Raw genomic sequence first — 27,393 nt, forward strand, 5'->3', positions numbered from 1 at the left:
CCGTTGATCGGGAACGTTGCAAGGGGGATTTATAAAGATATAAAATGTAAGGGCACAAGTGTTTACGCTTGCTACTCTTAATGCCGTGTTATCCATAGTGAAATTTGGACTACTAATGCTGCATATAAATGGATGTTTCCACCTCTTCTCATGAATGTAAACATAGGCTATCTCAGTAGGCTACAACTAAAAATTCCCCTTTTCACCTCTTACAAAAAAAAAACAAAACACCTCATTGGAATAGAAGATGAGTTGACTAATGTACCTAGCATGAAGACAGACATTAATAGGATTGTTCTTAGTACACTTCCCACAAGATCTGTTGAAATTTTTGTGAAAAACAGAAAATTTAAAAAATACTGCAGATATTCTTTTGAACTGAAACACTATCACCTGCTAATATGAGGTAAAATTGACATATTTATACTCTTGGCTGATTTTATATTTCAGCTTTATTCTTGAGTTCTGGAGTGTATATTAATGGAAAGATCATGACCTAATGCTGATCAATATATATAAAAATTGATTCATGTCTAATGTAAGTCTAGTGCAGTCTAAAAATCAAAGCTGGAGGGCAGAAAAGGGGGTTTTTTTAGGGGCAGAATGCAGAAGTTTAAATTTGTCATAGATAGAGCAAAGTTGTTTGAAAAATGTACCTATAAAGCAATGCGGGCAGAACAATGAGATAGAATTCAGAACAGGCAATACAAGCATACCTTTATTTTCCTTTTAAATTTGATATTGAAATGAATGTACAGCATAAAAAGCAAATTCTTGTCATGTCTGACTAGATATACAGCTGTGCCATGCAAATTTTCCTACCAAGTTCTTATCCTGAGTAAGGCAAAGCTGGATTCCTGGCTGCTCGTTTGGTAGCTGTGAAAGGCCTTGACAGATTCCAGCTCCTTCTGAGGCAGTTTTCTGCCAAAAAACTGACAAAGGAAACAGAAGACAACTGATCCAACTTGCCAAGCCTCATAATTTCTCCATACATGTAAGACTTTCCAATTCAATGGCTTTATAATTTCTACAACGTCAAGGACATATCAGCACACTGTCTATACCCTGGAATTTTCTTCCTCCTCAGTAGCTTATCAAGAGCTACTGAAAGATCAATGAAACATTTCTGTGTAGAGCTAAGAATAAAATATGTATATAGAGGTGCCATGGCTTTCCAAATTCTCCAGTCTTTCTGTAGGGCTGTCAGATGAAAGGAGATTTGAAATCACTCCCCTTTAGATCCTTTTTCAAAACATACTTATTGTTATTATTACTGAATTCTTAGAGATTTCCTGCCATTCCCAAAATTTAACATTGTAGTTTCTTAAGTAATACTGTTTTCAGCAGAGATTTGGACCCAAAGGAAAACAGAAGCAAAAATAATACCAATGTTTTCTTCAGGTCAGTCTACTCATAGCTGATCAAAGGAAATTATTATGTGATATACAAGCAGACAAGCCACCATGCAAGAAGAGACTCTTTGGCAGCTCAGGACTGAACTAGATGTTTATGGTTATACAGAGGTTGAAAAAAACCATCCTGGAACTGTTCCCTAGCCATTTTTCTACCCTTTCTCCTCTGTTTCTGTTTATGAAGTTAGGTGTTAGCATTATACATATTAAATGTGCTTTAGTTTGCTATTGACATGATGACAACTGAGAGCTCTTCTCTGATTAGCAAGATGGATTGGGAATGCACTCATGTGGCTGCTCTGTGCTGAAAGTGATAATCTCATTTTGCAAGATCTATTTCTGCGCTGCTGCTGACTTAATTTTTCCAACCCCTACTTAGGGCTCTATGTGTATCGTGCAGATTAGAGGCAATTCTCCCTCCATAATTCAGCATTTCAAGGAATATTTGTAACTTCTTATTTATCTCTCAGAGAGATGTTAGTGATACCTTCAGCTTCATTGTGATCTACATGTACATTTCTTCCACTGTCCAGGATTTAAGTTTTCTTTAGTTTAGTTCTGATTCTCTCTGTGCCTCCAGCTATGTTCAGCTAGTGTTTTTTCCCAGATCAAAACGTCATTCCATTAAACCTTCATGCCTTCCATCCCATCAAAATATTGATGAATTTTCCCAGAAAACACCCTAGGAGCCAAATACATGCCAGTTCTGCTTGCTGTTTTTGCTGGACTGAAACTTTGAGCTCTGCATGACTTTCTGCCTCAGGTATCTCTTAGTGGTTTGGATTTTGTTATGTCTTCAAGTTCAGAGCACTGACCATCCTCCATAGTATGACTGTGGACTGGTTGATTTTCTTTGCCTGGTGAACTCAAAATGTTTCATGAGGATTTAATTCTGATTTTTTCTGTAGTAGCTCCCAGAATTTTTTATTCTGCTCGCAGACTCACCTCCAGCTGGGAACACATCTAGTCCTTAAAAATTGCTCTTAGGTCTCAGTTCTGTCACAGACTACTCTCTGGTTTCATCTTCAGTTTGTATTTTTCATTGTTTGCAGCTATGTGGTTACCATACTCTTCAAATTTCTTTATAACACTTGCAGCATTTCTTTCCTTTTGTCTGAATTACATCGAAATTATTAGGCACATAGAGCACTTCAAAGACAACTATTCTAGAAATAGGGCAACATTCTAAATTATTTCCTCTGTTGCTGGCATCCTAATACAGACGCTTGCAAGCACAGCGTGACAGGCTATTTAAAACTTCCTGTGAGCTTTCCAAATCTCCAGAGAGTTTTGCCTCCAATGAAGCTTTTAGTTACTTTATTCTTTCACTCCAGCTCTTTACTTGTTCCATTTTACAAAGACCAGGAGGTGATCAGCAGTCATTCAGAGCCTACCACTCCCACTAGAATTCTGCTTTATTTGATTGTTCTTGCCAGCTGCTTTGTGCACAGTCAGAGGAAGCAAAGAAGCAAGCACTCTTACCATATGCCATGAAGGAACACACAATTGCTGGCATGAAGGAAGAGGTGCCAAAAAGTTGCTGCAAGCTCTGAAAGGAAGCAAGCGAGGAATGGCAGCTCCCAGTGGGCAATGGAGAGGGCAGGTGCTCAGCTCTGGCTCTGACACGTGCCCTCAAATCACTAAAGCACACAGATCTTGGTGTCTCTTGTTTCATGTACATCAGATCATTCCTTATTTGAAAGACACAAGATTTGCAGTTCATGCTCTCGTCAATCCCAAAAGAGCCAGACATTCAGCTGGCACCATGATGGTCCTGTGGGCTCTAATAGCCCTGATCAGCTACTCCCCACACCCTTTGACCACTGGTCCAGAAGCCTTAGTTCAGTTCGGCTCAGCACACTCACTTCTTGCTTAGACTGACTCACAGGAGTGCCTGTCTCTACTCTTGACTCTGGCTTTGTTTCCTGGATGAAGCTAGGATGTGTGTTGTGGGTAGCTGCCATCTAGCCCCATGTTCTGGATGGACCTGGGACCCTCAGTGCAGCCTTGTTTACAGCCCTATCTACAGTCAGACCCTGGACATGGCTGGTTTCCTCAGTATCCCAGAGGCTGTTGATAGACCCTGTTTCAAATCTCCAGCTTTGCTCCTTTAGTTTGAGCCCTGTGGGATGGTAGCTTGTCAGTGAGATGCTGCCCTACTCTGGGATCAGCCATTGCTCCTGGCTTGGCTCCTGTCATGGTGTAGCCCTGTTCATGTTGTTCCCCGACAGCTACAATCTCTTCTCTCCCTGCAAAGAAGAGCAACCTTACAACATGAAGGCTCCTCATGAAACAGGCTTAAGTTGTACAGGTAAGTCAATGCAAGGAGTTTTATCTCTTATTACATGACTTTATTTGTCCTGGATCTATGCAGGTGCCATTTCATGCAAATTTCATCTGTGCTTTTTCAATAAAAAGATCTAAACTTGCCACATTAAGTGACCCAGAGCCAGACTGGCTGGTCTGTACTTTCCGACAATTATATTGGAGGGGAATAGGTTCTAAACATGTTCAGCTCAAACACTTCCCAGATGATGTGTACTGAGCTGAGATATAACAAAAATCAAATTAGCAGAGGGCTTATTCAAGGGAATCAGGAAGGCAGGAGGAATTCTTTGACAATTTTCTCAAATCCAAAACTTTAGTCTGAACTCCCTAGAGAAGACTGTCAAATCTCACTCCACAATCACGGAAAGGGAAGAAAGCAAGCTGTTGTCCCTAATGTAACAGCATCTGCAGAAGCCATGCTAACAGGTGAGAACAGTTGAGAGGAAAGACACATAATACATAATAGGTTCTTCTAAATGTAGTGGGGAACGACTGTAGTCTGCATAGTTGCAGTATACAGACTTCACCTGTAACAGTGTCGTGCGTAAGGCTCCTGCTGGGATGGGTGTTTGCCCAGCAGGGAGAAGTCACAAGCAGTTAAACAGCTGTACAGAAAGCAAGAAAATTATACTTCTCATTTCAAATATCACATCTGAACATTACAGAGCTACCAGAAATAACAGCACACATAGTAGCAGTGGAATTCTGCATTTAAACACATAATTTCCTGCTAATAGGGGTCTACAAGGAAGTTTCCTATGACATGTAATTAAAAGCAGTCAGCCAGATAGACTGCTCTTCCAATTAAGAAATCTTACATGAGGTTTACCTCAAAGCCATGTGAAAAATTTCAATGAATGCCAAAGGAATCCATAAAGATTTCCAGTTTCTAATGTAGGAATGTATTTGACTGATTACCTACAATATCATTGCATCAACATAGGGCACAGGAATTTTCATCTGATGATAAATTCTGTTAATATTTCTCTAAATCATTGGTTGATCCAGCCTTTTATCATAAACAACAAAACTTGATCAAAGAATGATATTGGTAGGGTTTTTTTGTGATATTTCTCTGTGTGTTTGTTCTCTAGTTGAGAAGTTTGTGAAATTCGAACTTTTCTGTTTCCTCTCTAAGGTAGTACTCATCTGAAAGAAATTTTTAATTCTGAGTTTGGAAAATAGACATTGAAATTTCTGTGCGTGATTTCATTTAAGAACAGAATTATAAACAGTCCTGTCTTAGGGCAAAAGCAGTGAAAATTTTGCTGTACCTGTTTTGATTTACTTTTTCAATACAGATAAAACCAGACAAAAAACACCCCAGCCACCACTAAAATAACTCATGGATTACTTTTTTTAGAGTCTACAGATATTAAATAACTGTAATCTATTAACACTGTTAATAGATGGGTCTGTGTTTTACAGTTCTGTTCTTATAGGGAAATAAATGGAAGACAAAGCAGTGTAACTGTTGCACTAACTGAATGCACTTCTGCATTATTCAAGTTGAGTGTGAGGTTTCATGCCTTTCCTTGTCACTGCTTATGCCAATGATCTATTGGGTGCTACTAGCAAAAGAGGAAAACTATTGACTTTTAATAGATTTATTTATTGTAAGTTACTACAAAATAGCACTGGCTGATTGGGTGGTTTTGTCCCCTCCACTGCTTGTCCTCATAAAGACTCTCATCCTAATATTTTGGGTATAAATACACCAATTTTAGTATATAAAACTATTTTTATGCATGTCTAAATGGTATTACATCTTTAGCAGTTACTAAAAGCTGCATTTTTTGTTACTGGGGTTTTTCTACACTGTAGTCCACAGAAATAACCTCTGCCTCCTAAAATGTAACACAACATTATTTCACCCCATGTAAAGGCTGAGGGCTAGCTTCATTCCACAGGAACTCAGTGAGGAGCTTGACATATGGTCCTCTGAAGTGCAAATGAAAACCTGATTTTTAATGTGCTCACACAAATTAAAAATCAAAGTATTACATTGTTTTGTGAAACTGAGTAAAGTGCAAAATTACACTTTGTGTTACACTGGAAATCAGGTGCCTGAAGAGACAGCAAATAAGCTTCGTGCCAACAGTGGTGAAACAGCAATACTTTTTATGCCTGATTTGTTATTCTCCTATGTACCATGGATATAGACAGAAGAACATAAGAGTTAGTGCAGGAGACAGGGAGATCAAAATCCCGGTTGTTTTACACCAGATTTTAAGGCAAGAAACCTCTAATTCTTGTCCACTTCTTTAAGTTTCGATTTCCTAAGTAGAGTTCAGTGATTTTTTTTTTGTTTGTTTGCTTGTTTGTTTTATTTCTTTTTTTTTTTGCAGGTTAAAATTCACCTCACGACTGAGATTACTATTAGCCTCGGAATATCTCCGAGATGAAATTTTAACACAAGCCCAAAATCAGGAAACAGAGGGATCTTCTCTGAATTGGTCTGACCCTGTTACCACATTTTTCTGGGGTATTAAATAGACACATAAATTACTGGTTTAAAACAGCTTAGTATTTCTTCTGGTCTCTGAGTGCAACAATTTCAGTCATAGTCTCTCTATAATCTGAAATTATAGACCTTTCTTATGGAGATAAGAGGAAAAGCTCAGCATGTTTTCCTCACTCTTCAGCAGCAACTGTAGAGAACTGGAGTCAGGAGAGAACTTAATCCCAAGTCTTACAGCATCACCTGCTGTTCAAAAAATATATATCAAAAAAATAAATTCTGTTTAGTTTAGTAGGGGGGAAAGCCCATAGTCAAGGCCTGTATGAACAGGAGCCTGCATTATTGAGAGGCTGGAGTGCACAAAGTTCAACACTATTGATAGTCCAGGGTTTTGCTCCTTAGGCCAGCCTTTAAGCCATGGTTTGGGTAAGGCTAATGCACTGTGTAAACAAAATTTCTTCATCCCTGAGCTGAAGGAACTGTAGCATCTGGTCTGTTCTCTGCCTCCTCCATCATGTTATTGTGAGGGATGATCGCACTGGGACCGTTCTGTCCATAAAGAAGTATTCAGTGGGACAAGCACTAGTCTAAGTATCAAAGTCTTGAGGTGGATTCTACTTGCTGTGGCTGACTGTCCTCTTGACCCAGACAAAAATCTTTGTTTCTTTTTTTTTTTTTTTTGGTGTTAATTCTCTCCTCTGTAAAATGTAAAGTAGGCAATGCTTGGACTTGGAAGATCTAAAGTTCCTAGCTCTGTCAGTTACCAGCTGCTTAATTTTGGGCACTGTCTAGTTCCCCAGTTTCCCTACCTGTAAGAAATGACCAACAGCTCCTAGTTTGCTACGAATAATTCAGCTATGCATTGGCCCTTTGCGAACTCTCTAGAAGATATGAGATGTCAAAAAGACTGAGATGCTCAGGTAGCCAGGTCCTGGAGAAATCTACCTGCATTTGATAGAAGAATCTATACAGTTGGTTGGTTGCCTTTCAGCCTTGCCCTCCCTATGCCCAGGATACATGAAAGACCCCAGACTACATTATGATCAGTGGCAGTCAAGGACAATGAACCCATGAGATGGGTGGGAAAGATCTGACCTAATGAACAGTGTTATATGTCACTATAGAGATTCTGTGGAAAATGTTAAATGCAATGGTTCTTATAATGTAATGAATTAATGTGTGTACTTAAGTGAATTTTCTCTTTTTAAGAGACATACAGGATAGATTTAGACAAATAAGAAATGCTATTTTTTCTGCTTTCAAAGGCTTTCTTTGCCCCATGTTACATGAATTATTGTATTTCATTAGGTTTCATTTCTTCATGGCATATTGTCAATGAGATCTTCCCATTAGTATCCCTGTTCAGTGTTTTTTAAAAAGAAAATAAGAGTCTTTGCCTTTGTTGTTGTTGTTGTTATGCCACTAACTAGTGGTTAAACTACAAAGTTAAATATTCTTGCTGGATCCTGCAAGTTAGTATCAAAAGACCTTAATGTTTTTAGTCTGTAGGTGCTACTTGATGTCAGTACTCTGTAGTCAATGCCCTTGAACAGTTGTACAGAATCAAAATGATTATGTCATCCATTTCCTTATGATGTCAGCAGTGCTGCTATTAGCTACAGTAAGAACTGCTGGAATGATCTTTGTGTAAGAAAGAAACTGTGAAGTCACTGTCTCTAATATGGCATACTTTCATTCTATACCAGTGTTGGAGGTCAGGTAAATGGTTGCAGAACAACATACTGCATTACTGATTTGAGGAGATGGGACCAAGACAACCTAAGCTACCAGACATCAGACCTTTATGGGGCATAAAAAAAAGACTAACCAATGATAGATTAAAGCATCTTATTTATCTTGGTGACCTTTATTTCTGAAACAGTATTCTGCTTTCATGAACACTGAAGGTATCGAATAAGACTATAATTTAGTCATGGCTACTTTAGTCAAAGGGGATTCACTTGAAAAGCTTCCTCACATTGCTTTTTCTTAAGGCCAGCTTATGAAATCCTACTATTGGGTTGTTTGGGGGGTTTTTTGTTGACCCCCTTAAATTTTCACCTTAATACTGCATTTGCTACCATACAAATACAGTTATATAAATCTTTTCTTGGGTCTCTAAGTCCTGCATGGTACACATGCATAGTCAAAGAGTTTAGCATTCTGTCATTGTCCCAAGTCCTTGTTTCTTGATTATCCTTAGTGCACTTGTGTTACATTGTTAAAACACAGGGCAGTCACTACTTCAGGTATATTGAAGGGGTGGGGAAAAAAAAAAATTATTTTTAATAATCTTACAGCAAATATATTGGGACTCATGACAAACACTATGTATTGTGGCTGTTCTGCTGGGAAAAGGGACCCCTTGAGTAATGTTGATTCAGGCCACTCTCCTCTGCATGGCAGGCCAGGGATAGACCCCTGAGGCCAGGGCCCTGGGCAATGTAAAGCCACAGAGCTGCAGGTCCCTCTAGGCTACACGGATGAGCCCCATTTAGATACTCTGGGGAGATCGAACTCCTGACATTTGGTGACCTGCAACCAGAGGTCAGCCATTGTCTTAATGTCAGTCTAGTCCATTTTTGTGAGATTTAACCGGAACCATGAAAACACGCTTCATTTCTTGCAGCTTCACAGGCTCCCTGGCATTGTGCCCATGTACCTATTACTATTTTCTAAGTCATTAAAGCAATCTTTGTTTCCTAAATGACAGCAGACTGATTCTCTCCTTCCACCTGTGCACATAAAAGAACACAAAATAGGCATGATTCTCTTCTTCTCTTGAAAATCATTATCTACAGACAATCACTCTTCAGTCATTCCCCACTCTTAATACAGCACTTGTCTTTATACAATTCAGCACCTGACCCCCAGCAGTACAGGATGCAATTTCATATTCCACACAGATTTCTTCCACTCTGCAAGTACATGTGCAGCACACACATGTGGTTCACTGGTGGTTTTGCATCAGGAATCTTCTCTTTTTTCAGCAGAAATGGGTTCAAGCAAGCTCCCAGATCCAAATAACACAAGGTTCTCCTTTTGTCCTCATGAATTTCACCTAGTGTGTTGTTGATTGGAACTTGAATAAAGAAACAGGGAAAACAGAGCCACACACCACCATAATTAAAACAGGCCTGTCCTTTTGCACCTAAAGCAACAAAACTTTATTAGGAATCTGTCAGATATAGACAGACAGATTCAGGAGACAACAGCTTCATAGGTCAGCAGGAGGGAGCAACATTAATAAAGAAGACAGACGACCTGTGGTACTCCTGATAGTCGCTGCTATATCAATAGAGGTGCAAGTCTTTGTACCACATCTGGACAGCTGATACCATTGTTCTGAAGGTGTTGCCTGAATGATGAGTGACACCACCCTAGACAATGCACTGTTGGGGTCCCTTCCCCCTGCCATGGAGCCCTGGGAGATGGGCCTTGGGGGAGAGACACGGGGTTTCCCTGCCCCTGGTCAGCCTCATTCCCCATTGGTTGGTTTGTGTTCCCCGGGGTGGCCAAGGACCCTGGGGTCCCATGACTGCGGGGTTCCTGAGCTGAGCCCCGGCCATGCGGCTGGAGAAATAAACATCTCTGAAACATCTACCACGAATCTGTCCATATATACTTCGTTTCCACGGGACTCCTGGTTTGAAATATACTTGTTGCAGTAATCCCCGCTGCAACAATGCACTGTGGGGCGTAGGTGGGGACAAATGTTCCCTCTAAAGTCTCTCTGTAATACACAGTGCTGCCTCATCCTTTGTGGTCCAGCAGGGACCTTTTTGCTGCTATAACCCTACATGTAAAAAAACATGTTACAGCAAACAATATGCAGTCACTTACTGGTAAGACTGGTCTCTTTCATGCTCAGTTAGAACACTTTTGTTATGCCAAGAGTTCTGAGAGACACACTGTAATCAAAGAGACTTGCAGGAAACTTCTCCTTTAATAATGATCTTGCTTCCTTTTTTCTGCTCTCCTACGATGAAAGAAGTGACATTTTTCCCTAATAAGGAGGACTGGAAGCACTGAACACCACAGTATGCTGCTGCTGTTCCAGTGTAAGCTTTGTCTCATTGACAGTTGCTGTCACAAGCATCAATAATTTAAAGCCACAGAAACTGTGAAGTTGTAAATAATTTAAAAAATGTAATTCATGTCCATCCTTATTGCTGCAGCTCAGTCAAGATCCAAATATTTTTATACCTGTATTTATACTAAGGAGCACACAGAATAGCCAGCTCGCAGCAGCTCCCTCATAACAGCTCCTATTATTTTTATTTAGTTAACGTTACAATATTATATACTTGAGAGCAGAAGCTCTGACATACCGTAGCACATTGAAACAGCAGATTCCCCAGAAGAATGGGAATATCACTAACTCATAGAAAACCCTTAAATAAATAATAATTTTACACACACATGCCAAAAAACCCACAATAAAAGCAAGCAAGAAAACAAACAAACAAAAAACCAAACCCAGAGTTCTCATTGCTTGCCAGAATGTTATACAAAAATATACCAAGTCAAAGGATGATTGAGATGTGCTGCAACTAATAATTCTTCCTCAAAGAAACATTAAAATAAACAAAACCCAGAAAAACTACCCAAAAAACCCAACCCACAAACAACAACAACAAAAATCATTCTAAAGTTACCTGGGACTTGAAAGAGCTATACAGGCTTTTTTTCCTCTTCATAGAATTGAGAAATATTGGTTGCAAAGACACTTTGTAAAATTTTGCTTAAGGAAAACTTCTTGACAAGGACTCTTTTGAACAAATTCAGATTCCTTTCCTGATATGAAGTGTTAATAAATTAGATTCTATTTACTTATCAGAGTTAAAAGTGATGGGATTAGGCAAGTCGAAGTGACATGTGCCTCTGAACCACAGGCATTAAAGTATTATTGAGATATATTGAGGGGTTACTTCTTATTTTTAAAAGGAAACATCAGGAATAAGTGCAGTTATACTCATGAGAATAGTCCTGTCACCAATGTAATTTATATGCATTAATACTTTTGCCCATACAGGTAAAGTTACTGAGTAAGGCTGTGAACTTGTTCCTGATACATTTTTTTCTGAAGAAGATGATGGAAGTCTTATAATGTTAACCTCATATAGGGTTGGGAAAGGTTTTTCTTGTTTATTTTTTGTTTATTGTTTTCCTTGCCTTTAATAAAAGGAAGAAAAAGTTATGAATTTGTCTAAACATTGATACTATTGCTTTAATAAACTATCCTGGGGGCTGGGAAACCTTGTCTCTGTCAGAAAGTCTTTGGTGCATCTCTTTTTAGTTGTGACAGTTAAGTTTCTGTGTCTCCAAAAGAAATAGTGACTTGTGTGCTGACTAGCTATAAAAAAGGTAAACTAAAGCAGTTACAAGGGCACAAGAAATCCCTAGATTCAGAAAGAAAGAAAAAAAATCTTCAAGGTTTCTAAAGAAGAAAAAAAAATTCAAGCTTTATTTTCTACAAGCTTTTTCCAAGCCCTTTTCATTCCACTTGTTCTCCCAGCACCTTGTGAAGAAAGCCTTCCCTTTTCACAAGTAACATCTCAATCCTAAAGAAGAATTTCCGTAAACCCCACTTAGTAGGATCTAATTAGATGATAGGGATGTTTTTCATCCTGATATAAATGATTGGTTTTGTTACATTTTTTAAGTAATCTGTCCTTGGTTGCTCTTACTGCAATTTAATCCGTTACCTGGCCTACTCTAACAAGGCTGTTGTAATTCTTGCAGAAGTCAGTTACACTTTTAAGTACACAAACATACAGTAAGATTCCCATCATCCAACTTTATTTTTTTATGCATTCAGACTTCCCTGAAGTAACTGTTCCTAGTTCTTTCATTGCTTGTGCTCAGACTTTTCCGTTCGGTATATGTGAGCAAATGCAGGTTTACCTGTGAGTTAATAGTCTTGAGCACCTTTAGAGTCATGGAGGAAAAACAGACAAAATTTTGAAACAAATATCTGTGTCAAAAATCATGCCTTTAAATTGTCTTATTTATACCCAATATCTATAAGGGGAGCAGAGTATGACTTCTTCAGATGTGTAAATATCTATACAAAAGAAACATAAAGTTGTATGAAGTGAGCCGTATCGTGTCCCTGTCACTCTGAAAAACATGGAGATCTTCCGAAGGGCAGAATAAGAAACATGCCTTAGATGTAGCCTTCAAACATAGGCAGAGCATACTATGATTCCTAATGCCACTCACACTTCTAGTTTAGCCAGAGTGAAACTTTGCATAACAAAGTCAAACACACTTCTACAGCAGATGGACAGGCAGGACCTCTTTATTCAGCCAATATTAGTTTGAGCAATAAGAAAAATAAAACTCTCTACAAAACTCACACTTGTGTATATCAGAACAATTTGCGAGCTTTGTGGGTATATCCAGAACTAACCCCAGATTTCCAAAACTTAAACTAATATTCTTTCCATTGTAAATGATGGGTAGTAGCCTTATGTCCTGCTCTTTCACAATTAAATAGCTGACTTTGAGCACCTTTACCTTCAACAGCAATTCAAGCACGGTACCAGTGGCAAGGTACACAGTAAGTTTCAGCACCACTTTCTTACCAGACTGCCCACCAACAGACTGAAATAAGAGACCACAAGGCAACCCCCCTTCCAGTTTCCTCCTAATAGCATATAGTGTCTGGCAGACATATCTAGTGTCTGGGATGGAGGTGTCTTAGAAAACAAGCAAAACTCTCATAATCTCCCAGCACATGGTGCTCTATGTGTTAGAGCTGATTAATGGGTAACAGTCAGGAGTAAAGTGCATGGTGAAGTGGGGTCCCATGAGGGCAGAGTAGAGGGGGACAATCAACTACCTTGATTTGCTGGCCACCCCTCTTTTGATAATGCCCAGGATACCATTGGCCTTCTGGGCTGCAAGTGGATTCCTTGACTTGTGTCCAGCTTTTCATCCACCAGAACCTCCAAGTCCTTCTCAGCAGGGCTGCTCTCAGCAAGTTCTTCTCCCAGTCTGGACTCTTGTCTGGGATTGCCCCAACCCAGGGGCAGCACTTTGTACCTGGATTTGTTGAACTTAATGGGATTTCTATGGGCCCACTTATCAAGTTTGTCCATGTTCCATGGATGCCCATCTTTCTATTGTGCCAACTGCACTGCTCAGGTTCACAGATCTCTAAACTTGCTGAGCGTGCACTTGATCTCACTATTTCATTGATAAAGAGCACCATCCCAAGACAGAGCCCTGAGGAACACCACTGATCACTGACCTCTCCCTGGACATAGAGCCATTGACCACAACTTTCTGGCTACGTCCATCCAGCCAATTCCTTATCCACTGGAGAGTCCATCCATCAAATCCATGTCCCTCCAATTTGGAGATAAGGATATCTTGTGGTACCATGTCAAAGGCCTTACAGAAGTCTTGATAGATGACATCTGTCGGTCTTCCATTGCTGACTGTTGCCATCACTCCATCATGGAATTGGTCCTGACCACCATACTGGCCAGGCAGCTTTCCCAAGCATTCACTGGTGCTTCATCCTGTGGCTTTATTACACCTACAGTCCAACACTCTACTCCTAGCATAGGAACTTGCTGCTCTTTAATATTTTCAGTCACTTCTCTGGGTCTTATCTGAGTTAGATATTAAGAAGCAAGGGTGAAAGGAAAAATGGACAAAGAGCGGCATCAAGACAGGCAAGTTCAGAGCTGGAGGCATCAAGTTAAGAATTTTGAGAAAAATGGTTTTTTACCCAAGAAACATGAGAAACTTCATCTTCGTAGATAGAGAATATGCAGTGAAATCCATTATATTGTCTACATACTAGAGTTGTTTCTCCACTTACAAAGTTTCAATAAATAACAGTGCTTATCTAACAACAACATTGCTTTTCAGAAAGTTATTTCATGTAAGTAGACTAATATTTATCTATTTCATCCATATTCTGACTATGACACCTACAGGCCAGAGGAGAGCTGTGCAAAAGAGTGAAGGTTATTTTTAGGAGAAAAAAAATTGTTGCCCACTCCAACACAAGAAAATATATTTATGACAAAGTATATACCACTCCTGTTATTGAGATAATAACAGTGCTGAATTCACGTCCTTTCCTTTATTTCTTTTAATTTGAAGTGGAGCAAACAATTGCTTTCCTAAATCTCTCCAAGGATACCTTTAATAGCAGAGCTGTAGATTAGTGAGAAAGAACTTTACAAAAGGATTGTGTAATTCCCCAAAAGTCTACGTTGTTCCATATAAGAAAGCACAGAACTTTAAATATAGTGCTGTTCACCAATGGCTATTGAAAAGTTACTGCCTGAAGAGAACTGTGACAGCTTTTATCTTCTTCAAACTGAAAGAGGTCAGGAAAAAAGGAGTGTTTTCAACAGGGTCAGGGATGCTGTAAATTATGTTTGCCACTGGGTCCCACGAAACAATGAATTTGAGTTGCCTTGGGCTGGTGAGGCATGGTGTTCAACCCAGCTGTGATTACAGCTTTGGTAGTAACTCTACAAAATCAAAATTCCTTCAGGAGAACTTGACCACATGGGGAGGCAAGCTGTCAATATAGAATAAAGAAATAGAAAAGGTATGATAAAATTTTTATCTGCTGAAGGACAGAAAGGTCACTAGTCTTCTTTTTCCTGTGGTCTCCTTAAACATGTGTCACATTATTGGGGAAACTGCTTGAATAACATATTACATGCAAAAGATCAACTTAACACCAGTCACTAATATATGGTTATCAGCTCTTCATAATGTACAGTATAGACATACAACAGCCTTAATCAGGCATCAGAGCTGCTGCCCAACCCTTTTGCTCTTTTTGTTGTGCATGGCAAATATCTGGTGTCTGTTTTCAGGGTTTCCAAATCTTCCAGTCTTTGCTTTGTCCTCCCTTCTTCCTTTCATAGAACAATTTCTGATCCTTCTTCAGTACCCCTAAATACTTCCCAATGGTAAGAGCCATATTCTGGGTGAGAAAATAAGAAGTTTATTTCAATCTACTCTGTGAAAGAAGTGAAGACTACAGTCAAAACTCTGTTTATTACAGTGAGAGACTTCTAAACATGACTGCTGTTAATATTGCCATTACCAAAAGACAGATTTAATTATTGGATATCTTTCACCACCAACTTCATCTACCATCTTCTCTGGTCACTCTGGATTTAATTTGGTTTACCAGAAAACAATTTTCCTCTTCTAGTCTACACCAAGTAATTGGTATCACAGCCTCCTTTTATTCACTGTTAAACTTTAACAAATTGCTATATATATAGATATAACTAATTCCTGTTCACATTGTGTCTTTTTGAGACAATGGTCTATGGTCTCAAACTCAATTTATTTTAGCTTTCCTCGCGCATCTTGTCTTGAGATTTACTGATTCACAGTTAAAGGAAAATAATTCAGTTAGCTTTAAGACAGAAACAAAGGACTTTTGGAGCTTGTATTTTTGTGTCCCGGGTTTATCTAAGGCTATTATTTGCTTTTATGCTCACTATATATATTTATGGAACTGTGTTCACTATATTTGGTTGACTTTGCATGAAGAGCATATCTCTGACTATTAGCTAAATTTTGCAAGATTAACAGACCCAGGAGTTTTCATGCCAGTTTCTATGTCTGTCCATGGAAGGATTATCACTTCTAGCAAGGTGTTCTTTTGCTGGAAATTTGCCAAAAGCTCTTCCAGTATCCTCTGTGGGAAAAATATTTTTGAGGACATATGACCTAGCTTCTCTTCATAAAGCTTCAGCCATTAAAGACTGGAAAAGACTATTCCATTATCTGAAATGATGAAAGATTTCTCATGGATTCCAAAATTTTTGTGTGTCCTTGCTATTTCAGGAAGGGATTGGGAAAGGAAGGGGGAGGGGGTGGGGAGGAAAGATCAATATTGCCAAAGGAAACCATACTATAGACATCAGTGTCCCCTCCTGCAAATGAAGGGGTGGAATTTGTTTCCCATACAAGAAGCCCCCTTGCCTCAACCAGTCCTCACCTCAACAGTGAGCACTGAACCTTGGCTCAGTGGATCTGATACAAACCAGTCTACTCTTCTGAGGTGGAGAGACTGAAAGGGTTAGGCAGATATTGGTTCTTATACAGCTCCTGTATTATGCTTATAATCCAGTGTTAGGCACATAGGGCTTCTCTGTGTAAATGTCTTGGGCAATGAGATTTTAAAGGCTTGTGAAGAAGAAAAAAAGTTGTGCTACTAAAAAAAAATCTTAGAAAAGGATCTACTTTAGCTTCTTTTAACTTTAAATCCCCAAATTCAACACTAGGAACACCCTAAGATATACATTTTGCTTGAGAATCTTATCCCTAGAGCCAAAATACAGATCAGTTCAGGCTTTTCTCTTACACTATTATTTGTAATCATAATGTGCTTTCTTTACCCTTATCAATCTCACCTGTGATGTTCAATATCGCTCAGTTTCTTCTTTCACATCTTCATCATGCAGACACTCAAATCTGAGATAGAAAACAAAATCCTAAGAAATACTATGACAAATAAAGACCATCTGGTAGGCATAAACATAAAGGAGATGCAAACCAAAAATATCAATAAACACTGAATCAATCCAGTATACATGCAAAGTTCAAAACAACAGAATTATTTTGGAGTGAGTAATGCGTACCAGTTGGATACTATGCACAGTGTGATTAATTTTCACAGCCCAATGAATTCCCCCACCAAAAAAAAAAAACAGTTCAAATTTATTTTGCAGTATCAGTCTTAAATTTCATTCGTTCATTTATTCTAAAGTACATTTGTTCTGATTTTTATTAATGACACTATACTAGGGAACATGTTTCATAAGCCTAAACATATTCTCATTATTTTAGGTTCAGAATCTGAAAAGCTCCTTGCTTTCTGTTAGAGCGGGAAAATGCATACAGCAAGAGGACAGTGATATATTTAAGGTCAGGCCACTACTTCTGACCCAGCAAAGAAGGAGTAACACATCAATTACCCATAAAAATTTGATGGAAGGTTTTTTTTTGTTGCAGACATAAAATGCTACTGAGCAATCTCCACCTTAACATCGAGGACTACCCCATGTCCAGCACTTGACTGGGTCACATGGGTTGAAATCCTGCCTACTGAGTTAGTGTTCAATCAACATCAGCAAAGTTGCATCCAAAGCCCATGTCTCCCTACTACACCTTGCAGCTCAAAAACAGGGCAGGAGAGCTAGTGAAGGGATGACTGGACTTTTTGCAAGTCTGCTAACAGCTAGGTGAAGAGAGGACCTCATGTTACCCTCATGTGTACTCTTCTCTCAGAAATAAGATTTAGAAACCAGCAGCTAATCTGTCAAAGAAAGAGTTTATTCTCACTTTTAAAAATCTTTCTGGTTTCCATTCCTGATAATCATGTCAAATTATGGTCCATCCACTGATCTTCCATTTTCTCTTAAAGTTAATCAGCGCTAAGAAAAATTTTTACATCAAGAGTTTAAACCAAAGAAAGCCTATAAAACTATCCTTACAGGTGTATACAACAAAAAACAGGGGAATGGATATAATTTCAGGAGCATGCCAAATTGCAGAAAACTTTAAATTATTTCTTGATATTTAATGAATGAGTGATACACACTATTATATAATTTAGTAGCAGAGTGTTCTTTTGCACAGCTTTAGATTCTGTAGATATTTTCACATAGTACCTCTACTTACTTTTTCCCCCCTCGAATACTTAGGAAATGTCCACTGAATGGAGTAGAAACAGAACATCTACGATATCCCTCACTTTTTTGATTGGGTTCAGCTACTTCGAATCTACTGACTTCTAGCCATATGGCAACATGGGATCCAAGTCCACAGTGGTGATTGAGACTGTTTTTCCTCTCAGCCAGTGGTAATGTGGGGAATTAGGCGTTTTCTAAGTTCTCAGCTACAGAAGTCACAATAAACGTTTTATCTTACAAATGGTTCTGCTCTCACCAGAAGTCCCCATGCTCTATAGCATCTGTCAAAGCCACATCATATGTGGCATCTGCTGTGAAAACCTGCTGGCAGAATCCCCTAGCTTTTACCACATTTTTGATGCATTTTAGAAATGTGGTAAGCTGCAACTGTGGAATAAATTACTGGTTTCTTAGTGTTTATCCTAGAGTTCATAATCATCTTATTCCACAATACCATCCGTACCTCAGCTGAGCTCTAAGGCTATGTGGTCCCCACAAGTAATAATTACTATCTTATAAATGCCACAGATAGCTAAAGAAGAGGATGTGTCCTGTGAACAGGAGAGAGATATCAAAATGCCAGGTTTTGGGGGACCATTTTCCCACACAGTCTGCACTATGCTAAAAAGAGCCTTCCGTTGTGTATTCAATATTAAAAAATACTGCCTGTACTACAGAAAAATGTTACCACATCCTTCTCCTAACACTTTTCCCCATAAAATTGCATTCATCTGGTGGCTACATTCCATGTTCCATGTGCCCTCCCATGTAATTCTTCATAATCTCTACAGGTAATATTTGCTGTTATTTCCCCAAGTGAAGCAAGATTTTTCCCAATCTGCCCTCTTTCTCTCTTTATTTTATGCCACACCAGCTCTTCTGTATTAATTTCAAACACTTTTTGGTCCCCATTCTTATGCAAGGACCAGTGGGTACCAGTGGCCCTTCATCATTTTCCTCTCATTGTTTCCCAGTCTCTGGTTAGAGCTCATTGCATCATTCTTGCAAATTATGCATTACAGGAATTCTCAGCCTTTAGTACTAAAATAAATTATTCATGTCCTCTATAAAAAGAGCATTTGTATTCCTGCTGATTAAATAATACACCAAAAATACATAATTTGCAATATTTTTTGCCCATCAATCATTCCATGAATTATTAAGAAATATTTGTATTAGGGTGTCTCTGGCACTGGTTCTTTGGGGTCAGAAAGAAAGATAAATATCCTCTTAACATAGAGTCTTGGACTGGGAGATGTGGGAGGTGGTGTTGGTTGCTTGCTGTAAGTATTACTGGAAATAACTAAGAGCTAAAAAAAAGTAAAAGATGCTTTTCTTGTAATTACAGGGTGATTTCTTCTTTCCCCTTCCTTTTAGAGAGGGAAGGTGCTGCAGTTCAGTAATGAATTTGTAGTACACTGATATCACAGTGTCCCACAGTGATAGGGAGAAGAGACATCCAACAGGCAGGAATTGTGCAGCAAGATCCCTTTATTTAATTATTTTACAAACTCTTTTATAGACTTTTTTCTTCATAGTCTAATTGGAAAAAAGGATAAGCCACCCCTTGGGGTGATTGGCTGAAATCCTAAAACATCCATTGTCAAAACATTTTTCTACTGTACCATAAACAAAGCTTTGCAAGGTCGCAGGTGTTCATAGCTCATAGAATTCTGCTAATATCTTCTATGAGAGAGAAAAATATCTCATGGGACTGCAAAGAAGCAGGAGAAATTCTTGCTAGCTGGCATATTGTATCCACACACTGAAACCAGACCGAATCTCCAGGAGAGGGAGACAATGAATAGGCCAGTAGAAAGGATTGAATGCTGATGTCAATTACACTGAAACCATGAAATAAATGAGGGACTTCAGTAGTTGTTCTTCATAGCCACTTCAGTTTGTATGCAAGGGAATGCTTCTGTTTTATTGCAGTAGTAAATTTCAGAGCCCAGAGAAAGAGAGAATATTGGCGTTTCAATCAAGGCAGCTTCACACACATGCAGCCCACTCAACTCAATGTTGAAAGCTTTATGAAGGCAAGCCTGTAGGACATCCAAGAGATTACTTACAAGATTCTAAAGGACGGATTTTTACGAAATCCTTATAACAGTGCCTGGTGCCCTTGTTGAAGTGAATTTGAAATACACTTGTGAGCTCCTCAGAGTCTGCTGATATCAGTGTGTAGATGCCTACCTACATTTAACACAACAAACAGACAAATGCTTGTTTCAAATACAAAGATGAGGTGCTAGTATTTGAGGAGTTTTTTAAAAAAATCAATGGTGTTTGTAAGGCCTACTAATAATTTTCAGTACCCCATCAGTCAATCAGGACGCAAGCTTTGTCTCTGTTGTTTTAGCTTCTGAAAGGAAGCTGGAAGCATTGCACAGGAATATAGGAGTAGGAATGACAAACAAGACAAGGTTTTATGGTCTCAAGTAATCACAGCTATACCATCTTATGTCTTAATATATTCTGAGAACTTTCTTGAGAAGCTAATATTGCATGAGGATACAATGTAACTCTCAGCACTACATACTCTCGCTTGCTAGGAAAAAAAAGGGAACTATTCTACCTGTGCTAAGATGTTTCTCAGAAGACCTGTAGATTTTCCTTGGCCAAATTACTAAATAACAATCTCTTTAATAAACTGGAATTTACTTTGCCAAACATTGTGATAAAGGGTGCTTCTCAATGGCATCCAGTAATACACAAAAAAAAAGTTCTAATTAGTAACTTTACTCAGAAAAATATTCTAAATATGCAATTTTTATAGAGTTCTGGGAACAGAGCTGACAGTTAATTTAGGCTTATACCATGTTTATAAATAACAGGAATGGACCTTGATATTAGTGTTCCACAGACAGGTAATACTTTAAAGCCTTACAATACACAATGTGATCAGTTTGCAATTGCTATATAACTAAAATTATAACACAGTTCCCGTTTTGAGATGCATTTTTCACCTGAATTGACGTATTTGAACAAAGTTTCTCAGAGAAATTGACGTCTGTATGTGAGTTAGAAAGAGAAATGACTGGAATCTGGGTTGAGGAAGAAATAAAATTTCTATAGAGGGCTTTTTGCCATCTCTGTGTACAAATTGCCTCAAATCAGTTTCCCTTACATTTCATCTCCGGTTACTCGGAGTTCCTGTCATGTTACAATGGAATTTGATTACTTGCCTTCACGTGGTGCTGAATTCATTCTGGTTTTGCTTATGTAATGGCTGCATTACTTGTAAAATTGTTTAGTTGCAATTAGTCAATTGATGCATTGAGGCAGTAGTAAAATACAATACATAGTTTTGCAGATGTGACCTCATTTATTTCACAAAGGGCAAGTATAGTTCCTAATTCTTTTTTCTAGTTCTTTGAAGAACTTTGAAGCTCTTTATTGCTATTTAAAATATGATCCAAGCCTGCATGGCATACCTCACTGACCCACTCATTGCTGCTTTTGCATGAGCAAAAAAAAGGCAGCTTCAGGCTTTGAATGTATCATACATTTACTCTAAACTCGGGCCCGAGCTTTCAACATGAGCACTGACATTTCAGTTTTCTTAAAGAGCTATCAAGTCTGCTGGTAGCTCTGTATTTGATGAGAAAGTTCACCTTCTCTGTGATTCTGCACACTAAGAACTCTGTTACCCTGAGTGCAAACCCACAGAAATCAGCAACTACCTCCCTAGCCTCAATAGTTCTTCTCATTGTAAGTCAGGGTGACAGACAGTGACTACAACAATTCAATGAAAAAAAGTACCAAATTTTATTTGTTTACATGGCAGTTGATTGTTGGGTCAAATTAACTGCACTTGTTTGTTCTTGAACAAGAGACTGTGGCAACGTTTAGGCACATAACTGCATGTAAATTCATATAGTTAAGTCCTGTGAAATAAATTTGGAGTAGCTGTGAGAAACCTTGCTCAGTCTCTTCCAGATTAGTGAGTAATGATCTTGTTTAATGACAAAGTCCCTGTCCAGTTGACTGCATGGCACCTGCACTTGCTCTTCAAGATAGCACCTTCCACTGACACCAATGATAAGAGCATACCTGTACTTGCAGGTCTGAGAAAATAACCCACAGAAGTGGTAAAATCACATTCAAGGGAAGGTAGAAGAGTAAATCCCTGACTGTTTAGCTACTATCGGAATGCTATCACCTTCAGGTAGTTGAGCACAAGCCATAAGCATACTTGCTCTCCCAGCACTGGTTAAGAGGATAGGACTAAGAATAGGAGAAGAAAAGGAGCTAGGAGAAGGAAAAAGTCACTGCCCAACTGCCCTGCCAGGGATGGTGCAGTAATGTCTAACATGCCACTTGGCTGCTGCAGCAGTTTTAAGGTAAAAATGGGCAAAAGGGGCATAAACATTTTCCATGCCCAGTATTATACTGTCCTGGACAATTGTTTTGTCTCAGCTAGCAGGGCTGCCCTCTGGGAGCTTAGGTAGCCATTTACAGGTGACAATGGCTCTGAAGGAAGCTGTAGCTCCTTGTGGAAGGGAGTCCCAAGAGGCCCAGCAATGCCAGCTCCCTTTTTTCCTCAGCTGAGAATATGAGTTGCCCAGCAGCCTTTGTGCAAGCACAGTCAGCTAACCAATTATACGCTGCAGATATGGCATACATGCTGTACTGGAATTGTTCACAATCCACATGTAACTCAAAAGCCACCATTTAACCACCCTTGTCATAACCTCAACCTTCCTGAAACTGCGCATTGCCACTGAAACAATTGTTTTCTCCTGGCTTCAGGGACCAAGAAAATCAGTGCACTCCACAAGTTCCATGCCTTCCAGCAGTTCTATTCACTTCAGACAATTGGATCAGCATTGTGCAGCTGCTATTTCCGCAGTTTGTCAGCATTTGCCTGAGTTTATACGAGGGATAACACAGAGAGAGCAATTTGTCTCTTTGCCAAAAGAAAAAAGCTGGCATTTCTCTCCTGTGGAAGAAATGCAAGTGTGATAAAAAGTCTGTAATTTGAATAGAGATGCAATTCGCTGGGGAAATCCATAAGCAGAATACAGCATTTTCCTTGGATCAATTTCATTTACAGTAAACATTTGCATATTATGATCAAGTATTACACAAACAAAAAAGGCAGCTCTGCATCAAAAAAATCTTATTTAAGCATATCTGAGTCAGAAAGCTTTGACGTCCTGATTTATTGATGATACAAACCCAGTGAGATTCATCTCTAATATTACAATTTCAGTAGACACATGATTCAGTTACACAACTAAAATGTAGAACTTATTACATTTTCTTGCCCTTATTGACATAACCTCTTTTTGTTCACATGGAATTTCACACTGTAAAAAGCTCATTGTCAACAGATTGAAGACAATCAGGAATATTCCTTCCTTGTTTCTCTGTTGTATATTCTAAAAATAGTAGTGTAGTCTCATACTACATTCTGTTCTGTCAACATTAATTTTGAGCTGGGATGTGTATGCAGCTCATTTTGATCTCAGCCATACCATCTTTTTTGTAATGTTAGAGTTGTTATCAAAGCTCCAGAATGAAAATATAGGTTACTTCTAAGGACAACAAATCCTTCTTATTTGCGGAGCAAACTAAAGAAAATGACAGAAGAGAATTGTTTTGGTGTTAATAAAGTGTACCTTTTGCTCTTAGTATGCAGGAGTGCAGAGTACAGTTTTCCAGACTGGAAGCCCTGAGGACATTCAAAGAAAGCCTGAGGAAAGCTGGGAGAAAAAATATTATTCCTTTGCTTAGCCACTTCCACTTACAATTCAGTTTAAGCCCAACTGCTGGCAGTTCATGAAATAGGAAAGGTTTCTTTGCCAGGGTCTGAAATGGTAATGATTCTGCAAATAAGAAAACTGTCCTGTCGTAATATTTAACCATCAAAGTTCTGTGCTTTGGTTATACGGGTGAAGGAAGAGGGAGAAAAAAGTATCCTCTGCCTTGAAAACACTTGTGTAAGAAGTAATGGCAAAAAGGCTATTAAGACTCCTGTGGTGTTTGGAAGTGAATGTTAGACATTTACCCTTAATATATTCATCAATTTCTAGCTCTTTTTCATATTCTTCCATTTTCTTCTCAGATTAAATGCGACATTTTGACCCAAAAAGTTGTTGTTGCAATATTGTTGTATGTTATTAAATAAGAGAGAAATGAATTCACAAAAGCAGGGAAGTAATTCATATGTATTAGTTACCTTCATCAGAAGAGGGTGACAGGGCTTCACTAGTAAATTGTCTTAAAACCCTGTAAGAGAGATATTATAGGAAAATACAGAAATGTGTGTTTATTACCATGCCCTGGTAATAATCATTGATCCTAGAAGTCTATTTTAACTCTCTTGTTCAATTTAGGGTCATTATATTCTCCTATGCTGTGAGCTGCAATATTTAAAACCTCATTAAGCCTATGACCTTGCACTTAACCTGTTTGCTCACTGTTTCCTTCTCTGTGGCAGCAAAGGATTTATGCACTGGAGGCCACTGTATTATTATTGAAATTCAGCCAGCAGTACACAACCCCGCCACCCTGTGCATGAGGAAAAGATACACAGATTGAAGATCAGGACAGAGACGTCAACTGCATGTGAGTATGTCTTTCTTGATGCTGTTTTAGGCAGTCCTAGCAATGCCCTGTTATTCATGATATTCATGGAAAACAGCCTGGAATCTGACCAGACAGTAGAGCCACATGTCTTGAAAAACCTACAGACCTGACCATAGAATATGTACATATTTTGGGAGAGACTATGGTTTAAGGCTCTTTGGAAACATTGCCCGATATTTGGTGACAATGCATATACCATCTTTATTAAACACTGATGGTTTCCATTCTCCTCACATTTTGATAGCTTGTTCTTTTTCATTATTTTTTTCTCTTGTTTACTATAGAAGACACGTAAACAGTGATTTAAATGTTGAAATTTATCCAAATACCATTTAAGAGCTGTGATCTCTTAAAAGGACTATATTACTCCCCAAGTTGGAGTCAATGAAACACAGTTTTGTCAGTCCATAAGCATTGCATGACTGGAGAACAACTTACAGTGTAAATAGTCCTCTGTCCTGGGTCTTTCACAAGGCTTAACTCAACTCTGCCAGAGACAACAGCACACAGCAACAGAAATTGCTGTAGTGAGAATGAAAGGAACTTGCCCCATATACAAGTCCTGGCCATGGTAATCAACCACCCTTCAAAAAAGCTTGAAATCTTGAGGTGTCTGCATTATGACAAAATCCATTGGATGCTCCCATCCATTTTTGTTTGAGAGACAAAGTTGTGTTACAATGATCTGAATAGGAACAATGCTTTATCTGAAGCATTATATGTAGTAAAAATGGTCCCTATGACACTATGCTCATATATTAACTTTTGGAGATCACTCATGTCTGATTGCTTAATGGCAAACCTTACTGCTAAGATGAAGCTGACAGAATTCCTTTGTAATGATCTCCCAAAACTTGGGAGTACTTGGTAGTACTAAGCTCTGACTGTGTACCGACCCCTCTAGAACCTCTCCCCAGTACACCAGGAAAGCAGGGAGTAGCTCCTGAGATACGTATGTTCATGTTCCAGAAGTACCTTTGGTATATCAGATACCCTAAGCCTAAAATTAGCCCGGTTTTAAACTTAGATACGGCATTGGCAAACTTTACAACAGGTCACAAGTCAACTACTTTGTTTTTAACAATTTCAGGTAACTTTATTGTGCAAAAATATCAGAACTGTTTTTTAGCCAGTGAAATATTGCTCTCCTGTTTTGATCTTCTGGTATGTATCTTGACAGAGTGTCACTGTAATACACAGACACTGCCCCATTTAGAACACATGTAAGTGTGGAAAACATCCACACCCCGAAGCACCACACCCTCAATCCCAGCACTCCTGTCCAGGCCATCAACATAGAATCACCTTGTCTTCAAGTTGCAACTGTACTTCATATCCCAACAATGTTGCTCTATGTATACAATATGATTCACCTAGTTATCCACCCACAACTAAAAAGAGAAAGGGGTGGGAATATAAGATTTCTTCATTTTTTCTCAACATTATAAGGACTCATTCTTAAACATCTGTGTGGGATGATCAACTTTGTTTAATTTAAGACATTTAAACTGAGATAGTATGAATCTGGGAAACTCACAGCTTCCCTGAGCCATGATCTGTGTATCTTTTCCAGAAGAGCAAGAGGCTGAGGAGACAGAGTGGAAGTTGATAAGCAAAGGGTTAACCCAAGTTTAATAGTGTTGTTGCCAGATGAAGAATTGTTTGCACCTGGTGAATTTTTGCTAAGTGTCATTATGACCAGTTAAATTTTCTGTTGCCAGAAGGGTTTTTCATGACTGTGCATTTGTGCATGCAGGCTATATTCAGTATTGTTATCAGTTTTTTAAAAATGGCAGAGCTAGATTCTGCCAGACCAGAGTTGGAAGTGATAGAAGTGGGCTAGGAAATCAGCAGTCATTGACATGTATAGTAACCGCTGAGGAACAGATATGCAGTTGTGGCCATCCAGAGGCATCAGTGTCATTTTGACCCCTGACACATGAATTTCTAGACAGATTTGGGTTACCTGGCTACTTGTACCTCTGCATTCAACCATCAGCGAGAATCCAAGATCGGCCAGAAACAGGACAGGCTGTCTGCAGAGCAGAAGGGAGGAGGGAAAGGGAGCTCAGTGGCTGCACAGTTTGCAGCACACGCTCGTTCATCTCCTGGTACCTGCAGAGTACGGACAGGCTCTGCTGCTGCCCGTGCAGTGTCCCAAGCCCTGCTGTGAGGAATGTCACCCCTGGTACAGGAGACGGGACACCCGGCAGTGGCTGGGGGGACCATGTTCCGGCTGCCAGGGGCCCGCAGGGCACTCATCCCACGGGGGCGTTTACTGTACAGGCTCTGGCAATTCTGAGAAACATGCAGCTTGAATTCAAGCTTGATGTATTGTGTGTTCATGAAGATTAATCAGCCTTAAATTTATGCCCATAAGCCAAATGCAGCATGCACCAACACAGATGTATTTATGTCAGCAGGATATCCCTGTTTTCTCTAGTCAAAGTCAGCAATGAAACACTTGACTCCCACTGGCACCTTTCATATTAAAAAGGATTTATCATTGTAATACCTGGGTCTTGTAGAGGATAGCTTAAGGGCACGCTTCACATAAAGTGCTTGACGATTCTGAAGTCAACAAGGCAGAATTTTTTTTTTTAATTCCACCGTTTATGACTGAAAAGAGGATGAAACCTTCGTGCCCCGAGGAACGCGTTTTCCCTGGGGTTGTCCTGAGGTCACTGCGTGAACCCGAGGCAGCCACATTCCGCTACCTCCTGAGAAAGGGCGCGGGGATGACGAGACGAGGGGATCACGACTGCAGCAGCAGCTCCCGCCCCATTGGCGCCCGGCGTCCCCAGGGCGGGGCCGGGCCGCCCCTGGAGGGGGCTGCGCCCTCACTCAAGATGGCGCCTCCAGTGTCTCCGACGGGCTATGACGTCAGAGCGCTGCTGGTCAG

The 27,393-nt window shown here is 39.3% G+C and overlaps 1 long non-coding RNA gene across 2 annotated transcripts; it reads right to left on the bottom strand.

Moving 5' to 3' along the window:
• Nucleotides 1-12,304: 12,304 nt before the first annotated feature.
• Nucleotides 12,305-27,382, bottom strand: LOC116441494. Of its 2 annotated transcripts, XR_004239092.1 has the most exons (4): nucleotides 27,007-27,382; nucleotides 26,458-26,527; nucleotides 16,599-16,674; nucleotides 12,305-15,166 (listed from the first exon to the last, which is right to left on the bottom strand). It is a non-coding gene; the product is annotated as an uncharacterized LOC116441494 (long non-coding RNA). The 2 variants fall into 2 exon arrangements; XR_004239093.1 differs by lacking the exon at nucleotides 26,458-26,527.
• Between the last annotated feature and the right edge of the window lie 11 nt (nucleotides 27,383-27,393).

This window comes from Corvus moneduloides, chromosome 1 (genome assembly GCF_009650955.1).
Source record: "Corvus moneduloides isolate bCorMon1 chromosome 1, bCorMon1.pri, whole genome shotgun sequence".
NCBI lineage: Eukaryota > Metazoa > Chordata > Aves > Passeriformes > Corvidae > Corvus > Corvus moneduloides.